Genomic DNA, 7,222 nt, shown 5'->3' on the forward strand with positions numbered 1-7,222 from the left:
TTACTTAAAAAAATATATTAATTTATTATTATTTGTTTTTTCTTTAACTATGGAGATGCTCTTTCTCTCTTTTATCTCAACGACGATGCTGGTATCCACGGACCACGGCATGGCTTTCCGCGCTGCGATGCGGTGTCACTCGTTGGGAATTGGGTACGGGAGAAAGCTCTCGGCCCTCGTCGGTCGGGTCGTACTCTGCGCGGCCGGCGACGTGACAGGCAGCGGCGGTAAACAACCAACCCGGCGACGTGGCGTCTGAAGCCCTGCCCGACAGCCCGTACTCTGCTGCGACTACCAGTCCTACTGTTAGCGCTACCAAGTCCTCCCCCGCAGCAGCTCCTCGGGACCCAGCTGCAGTGACGGCCGGAACTCCCCTGGTGCCTGGTGGCGTACCAGTAGCACAATACCCTGCAGCTCCCGCACTAGTGCACTGCACACGACGAACGAACCAAGCATCCCAACCATTCCCATTCGTGTGGTAGCGGTACGCCGCCGCGTACCACTCACTCCACTGGCCACTCGCTGCCTGCCTGCCCCAGTGCCCCGCCCGTGCGTCGCGGACCAGTCGTTCGACAGCACGTGCCGCGTGCTTGTGCTCACCGTGCTCCCTTTCTGTTGGAGTTGGAGACTTGGGGTGGAGTACGTAGAATTCCGCGGTGGGCCGCCTACCGCTGACAACCACTCCTTCGGCGCGTTCGGCTGACCCAAAAATTCCACTGTAGCGGCTGAAAATACTGTAGAGGCTCATTTTGTGAGAGAAAACACTGTTCCGGCTGAAAAAAGAAGCGGATCGAGCCAGGTTTAGGGTCAGCCGAACGCAGCGCTTCTCGTGGCGCGGATCCAAAGGGGTTGCCGCGGCTACAGCGAGCCTGATTTTCTTTATTAAATAACGATTACTTAACCTTAAATCATTATTAATCTCTAACTCTAAATCTTTATTATTTAGCCCTGTTTATTTCCATCCTGCATCCGTCGCTGCTCCTTCACAACTACTCCTGCATACAGTCCTACTGATGCAATGCAAGTGTCGTATTTCGGGTAGCAAGTGGTAGTATATTATATTATAGCAACTGCAAACATCGTTATCGGGCTCGCGACTGAAATCGCCAGACTTTGCGACCGCCATGTCGTGGAGGCCTGGAGGGAACATAAATACGGAGTATAATAGACCCTTGTACGGGCCAACTAATCCGCTAGAGTAGCTCGCAGCCCCTTTTTTCTGTGCTTCCTTTTTCAATCCCTCTCTATTTTCGTACGTACCAGTAGCGACTAGCGAGCAGGCTGCCTAATTTCTGGGCGCAGCGGCAGCGGCATGTGCTTTGCCAAACCTCTGCCTGACGTGATCACCGTCACCACCCAGCCCGGCCCGGCCCGGTCCTCGATCGATGTGCACACAGATAACGTGCAAATTAAGATTAAAGGAGCTGGGGGTTGATATTGCTCCTGACAGCGCACGTAGCGCGGCGCTATCATGCATGGGGCCGGAGACAAAGGTCGGTTTCGCTTCATTCACTCATCGGCGCTCTCGCTCATCGAGATGATGATTGATGAAACAGATATGGCCGGTCGGCGGGCGCGACACGATCCACCGCGGAGATAAAATTTGCATGCATCGTCATCGAGATCAATTCAATGGCGCAACATGTCCTGTCTCTTCTTCTCGATCTCTTCTCCTAATAATAAATAAAGTAAGCTAAGCCTAGAACTAGAACCGGGGTACTGTCAGTTCAGTTGGATGATCCGATTGATCCGGTTGTCCAGTCCAGCCTTTGTGTTTAGATTAGATGGGAAACAACGTGCTGTTCGATCTAGTCGCTAGAGGATAGCACAGCGCTAGTAGATGCGAGAGCCTGAACCAGATCGATCGAGGGTGACGGAGCGAGATCTGAGTGGGAATGAATCCTGTCGCGTGGATTGTCGTTATCGACGGACCCTCGTTCCAACCACGGATGGACAACTGGGCACGTTAAGGTTGGCACGGGCACGTCGACTGGCTGACTCACTGATGATGGCCAATTGGGCATCACTAAATTTAGAGCCCCTAGATTTTTAATATTAAAAGGCGTAATGAAGCATGCATGCAGGAGAATGAGATAGCTAAGCAGCACCACATGCAGAGATCAGCCGCTCGTAACAGCAATGCGCCAATTAGACAGTCCATCTAGAGTATTATTAATTCCTCCCGGGCCGGTGGGTCCAATCCATGGTCCAAGGTCTCGTGTGCGCCTTTTTTTGTTGCAGCTTTTTGGGTACGGGAGGGCGGCTGCATTGGCAAGCCCCAGCCGCACAGCTAGCCGGGCGATTGATCTGGCAGTGGGGGCGACTCAATCGATCATCTATCTAACCGCTCATAATAACCAACAAGGACAATGAGATGAGAATGGACCATTGCTAGCTTGGTTTGGTGTCACGTTGGCAACACATCAAAAGAAAAATTGTAAAAAAAAAACTCACTTTCCACGGACCACCCCAAGCAGAGAGAGAGAGGCCAGGCCAGGGGGGAAAGCCAAGCCTGGCTGGCCTTATCACTGTACAAAGTGGACGCAGCCGTTATGAACCCTGCGCTGCGCACGCAGGCCTGCCCGGATCCTCTGCAACGATGGACTGCGTTCCGTTCCGTGCTGCCACTACCGCAATGTTAATGCTCAGCTGCCGCCTTTTGCCTTTCAAAAAAAAAAAATTTGCCAGCCAACCTAGCCGTTGGACGTCGCTCCCATGCAATTATGCAGTAGGAGAACGAGGAGCACTTTTTTGTAGCACAAGACAATCCTGCCCTAATGGAGAAACAAAACAATGGTACGTAATGGCTGTTTTTATGAAAAAGATGGTACTACGCACGTAACGGAGTACTGTAGCAGCATGCATTAAGCAACAATGGCACGGACTGGGCATCGCTGCCGTGCCGCGGCAAAAGTGGCCACGGAGAAAGCGGCAAAAGTGGTCCCGTACCCGCACGCACGCGCCCGATTGGAGCTGTGGAGGCCGCCGGGGCAGCACTGTCGCGGTGCTCTGCCTTTTTCGCAGTTGCAGGACGTGGACGCCAGCCACTGTGCGCCTTTTAATCGCTGTCCGTACGCACGCACCGGATGGATCCGCCCGCCGTGGATCACTTGTTGGATTTTCCGATAATTGTATCGCCCGGCCGGCCGGCCAAACACATCCAGCCGACCCGGCCACGGCCAGGGTCACGTTTGGTTTGGCGTGTAGGAGTACTCTCGCGGTGGGCAGGGTCGTTAGTGTCAGTGGTGAGTGGTGACACTGACGACCTCGGGCGGGCGTGGTTTGTCGGCACGCGCGACAGGCCAGCCTACGCGAAGGGTCTTGTCGACCGGGGCAGGTGGCAGAGAGTGGATTCGGTGGTGGTCCTGCTGCTGGTGGGGGTGCCCACCTTTGCCGCGTACAGTCAGCACGACGGGCGGCGTTGTCTGTCAATGAACGAAGGCGAAGAACCAGCAGCCACAGCCATCCAGCACCAGCAGGCAGGTCGACTCGACGAGTGCGAGCGCGATGCGACGCCCGCCGTCTCATGTTGCTGCCGATTCGCCGTACGATCTGCTAAGCCGGGCGTGCGCCGGGAAGCCCAAGGCACTTGGCGATGGCTCGCTCGCTGGAGAATCTCCCCTTTTTTTCCAGCCCCACCGGCCGCCGGCGTTGCCAATTGCCAATTTGCCAACGGGACGCCCGTGCCCGTGCCCCAGCGTTGCATAGACACAGGCACAGCGCGAGCCGAGCGACGCGTAGGCGGGACCTAATTTTTTACAATTTAGCCTTTTAAAAAAAATACGTTTAACCTCTGGGAGACTTAAACTCATTTTTGAACTCTGGGAGACGGCGTCAGGACTCATGGCGCCGAGGTAAAACGTCTCGGCGCCACAAATCTTGGCTCCGAGGTGCATGGCCGTGCACAGCCGGGCATCCTAGGTGGCGTTCACGTGGCCGGTACCTCGGCGCCAGAATACATGGCGCCGAGCTCGGCGCCACAGATCTTGGTGCCGACCTCGGCGCCATGTATTCTGGCGCCGAGCATGGATTCAAAACCCGCGGCCATAGCTCTCTCTCGCACGCTCTGTCTCTGCCTCTCACGGCCACCGTCGTCGTCATGTCAGCGCTGCCGTCGCGCGCGCCTCCTACGCCGACAGCAGGCCACCAACCCCCGTCCGGGCCCTGCGCCCTTTGCCCCTCTGGGCGGTCAACCGCCCGCTGCTCCATCGCAGCAGGCCGTCGCCGCGCCTCCGTCGCAGTGCGAATCCCGATCTCCCTCGTCGCCCCTTCCCTCTTCCTCCTCACTGTCCGGCGGTGGGGGCGGCCCACCACCGCTCGCCGGAGCTCCTGCCGGGCGGCTGGCCTTCGGGCCCTGCGCCCCCTGCCAACCGAGGTAATTGTTTTAGTTAACTTAAATTAGTTAATATACTTTAGGTAATTTACTTAGTAAATTTCTTAGAATATTTAGCAAATTTAATTACATAGGTAGAAAGTTAGATGCTTATTTATTTAGTTATAATATATATTTAGGAATATATGTATTTAGCTTATTTAGTTAGATTAGATTGTTAGAGACATAATTGGGGAGTTAATTACTTGTTAATTTAGTTAGCTAGTTAGTAAGTGTAATTACCAAATCTCTTATATTCGGCCTGTTCGCTGGTTGGTTTCTGGCCTGGCTGGTGCTGATTTATTGTGAGAGAAAAACATTGTTGGCTGGCTGGTTTGGGCTGGCTGAAACCAACAAACGAACAGGCTGATTGTTAGAGAGATAGTTAGACAGTTAGATACTTATTTGTTTAGGTAGATAGTTAGATAATTTAGTTAGCAAATATAGTTAGATATTATGGTTAGTTACCTTATAATAATATACCCGTAATAACTTGGTTGATGTGCATAGCAACTAGATGGACAACGTAGTCACCTTGTATCATGGAGGAAGTGTGGAGGAAGATGAGTTTGGTAATGTCAGTTTTGTTGGAATGCAAAGGGTGCCAGTGATATTCGATGATCGGCCATTGTTTTGTGAGTTGTTTGGTAGAGCTCGTGACGAGCTTAAATGCAATTCAAATAAAGATGACATCTTAGTTGAGGGGGTACTTCACCATGGCAGGTCAGGGACAATTTTGAGGCGGTTGGTCTCGATTGCATTAGAGGCTCAATGGGACAAATATGTCAAAACTGTCATGAAGAATAAGTTTCAATGTTTGGATTTAGTTGTGCGAAAGTTGTCCAATGATCCCACCTCTCATGGGGATTCACCCCTAATGTTCATTCACCCCCTCATGGGTTGTCGCCAGCACCAGAGAATTTGGCACCCTCTGAGCCTCTGTTACCCAACCGTGAGGTGGATGTGGAAGATACGGTTGTGGTGCCCGATGCTCAATCCGCCCCCAATTAGGTTGATGTATGTCCTGGTATCCGTGCAGAACGTGGAACTGATGATGTTGTAGGTGCCCCTCAAGAGATCCCTTTTACCCAGAATCATCATAGTAAGTGATTTAGTAACACTTTGGCTTTCCTTATTCTTTGTTCATTCCATTCATTTGTCTCAGTGGTATTCATATTTGTGCTTTAAATGCAGGAGACAATCCTAATAATGATGCTTGTGCTCCTGTTCCTCCATCATCTCCTTGTCCTCTGCCTTCCACCATAACAGTTTCTGCATCCACTCCTTGTCTTTCGGCTTGATCTCTACTCAAAATCACAGAGCGGTGGAGAGGTCTACAACAAATGCAATTGTTACAAAACAAATAAATCATGCAAGACTTCATTTGACACAAAATAAATATTAAACAACATCAATTTCTCACCATCTTGTTAATGCGGCGCTGACGAAGTGTATGCTCAAACGTAAAATTGACATGCATCCAATACATCTGCATATACGTGTCCTCTTCATCGGACTTGGCTACCTTGTAATGATCGCCGCAAAAGCACATGGGCACTGGAACACCACTAGGCAGAGGCAACGGGACGAAGGTATTTCCGGTCATCCGACCATAACTACAATTGAATCAAATTTGTTCTAAGAACCGAAAGCAATGAACATTAAACCCTAAACCTAGGGTTTTTCTATTTATTGCACATAAATGAAAAACATAATATAACACGATGATAAGAGATTATCTTGGCTTACTAGCTTTACCACGCCTTAGCATCCTACCATTATATAATACAAAAAAATAAAAAATCACTTCAAACATTAGGTAATAACGTATCTAAGGTTGTAAAATAGACGTAATATATACCAAATCAATGCGTAAAATTTGATAAGGGGAGAGAGGATACCTTGCTCGCGAAGATGTATGGATCAAATCCAAGTATCCAAGGTCAAATTCATCGATTCAAGAGATTGGACGGGTTAGGGAGAGGAAGAAACCGAGAGGGGGAGGAAGAAATTAGAGCAGCGTCGGCAAGGGAAACTTGGTTTCAGGTTTTGAATCCATGCTTGGCCCTAGAATATATGGCGTCGAGGTCGGTGCCAAGATTTATGGCGCCGAGCTCGGAGCCAAGATCTATGGCGCTGACCTCGACGTCAAGATCTGTGGCGCCGAGCTTGGCGCCATGTGTTCTGACGCCGAGGTACCGGCCACGCGAATGCCACTTAGGATGTCCTAATGTGCACGATCAGGCACGTCGGAGCCAAGATCTGTGGCGCTAAGACATGTTACCTTGGTGCCATAAGTCCTGTCGACCCAAGAATTTAAAGATGAGTTTAAATCTCTCAGAAAACTGAACGTAAATTTTTTTTAAAAAAAATCAAATTATAAAAAATTGGGTCGGCGGGACGCTACCCCCTCGCCGTCGGGCCGGGGCCATGCACACAGCACAGCGGGCGCCTAATTTTCTGTGATGGCCTATCCATCATCGCTCTTCCCATCGGGAATGCCACCGCGCTAGGTCGTCGTCGTCGTGTGGCCCGGTCCTCGTGCACCCCCGGAGGCCCGCAGGCTGCTGTTGCCAGGACCGAGGAACCCGGCCGGCCGGCCCGCTCCACCTCCACGAGACCATGTGCTGGCGTCATGGAAGAAGCAAAGATTTGATTGCCGGCCTAAGCGATTACTTCACTTCAGGGCTTGTTTAGATTGTAAGTTTTTTCACTCACTCTCTGTCACATTAAATTTTTAGACACATATATGGAGTATTAAATGTAGATAAAAAAAATAACTAATTACACAGTTTGATTATAAATTACGAGACGAATCTTTTGAGCCTAGTTAGGCTATGATTAGACAAT

Source organism: Miscanthus floridulus, chromosome 5 (assembly GCF_019320115.1).
Source record: "Miscanthus floridulus cultivar M001 chromosome 5, ASM1932011v1, whole genome shotgun sequence".
Lineage (NCBI taxonomy): Eukaryota > Viridiplantae > Streptophyta > Magnoliopsida > Poales > Poaceae > Miscanthus > Miscanthus floridulus.